Source organism: Panulirus ornatus, chromosome 46 (assembly GCF_036320965.1).
Source record: "Panulirus ornatus isolate Po-2019 chromosome 46, ASM3632096v1, whole genome shotgun sequence".
Classification (NCBI taxonomy): Eukaryota; Metazoa; Arthropoda; class Malacostraca; order Decapoda; family Palinuridae; genus Panulirus; species Panulirus ornatus.
The window spans coordinates 764,032-764,441 of record NC_092269.1 but is presented as its reverse complement, the minus strand read 5'-3'; positions in this window follow the sequence as shown (position 1 = coordinate 764,441).

Genomic DNA, 410 nt, shown 5'->3' with positions numbered 1-410 from the left:
GCGAAAATGTTAGAAAAGAAACTCGGGATGCGCAGTGCGGCCTACTATGTGACGCATATACACTTTGATATTTGTTAAAAAGGATTAGAGACATTGTTCTTTAGATATCAAATATGAGAGTTAGCTGTTAAGATTTCAATGACGCAGGATCGACGCTATTCAATGAACAGCATCAGTTGCAAAAATCTGGACAAACAAATGGCTGGAGCTGGACTGACCTTACTCGCGGTTATATCTGCAGTACAGATTCTCTCGTGATAACGATGATGTGCATTAATACATTTCACATTAAGTGTTTGCCAATACTGTAGATTGTCAACCAACTAGCTAACTTTAGGCAGCCATTTCATCCGACACCGTACAAAAATGTATGCAGTGAATGGTTACTGAATAACACAAACTTTTGTCGT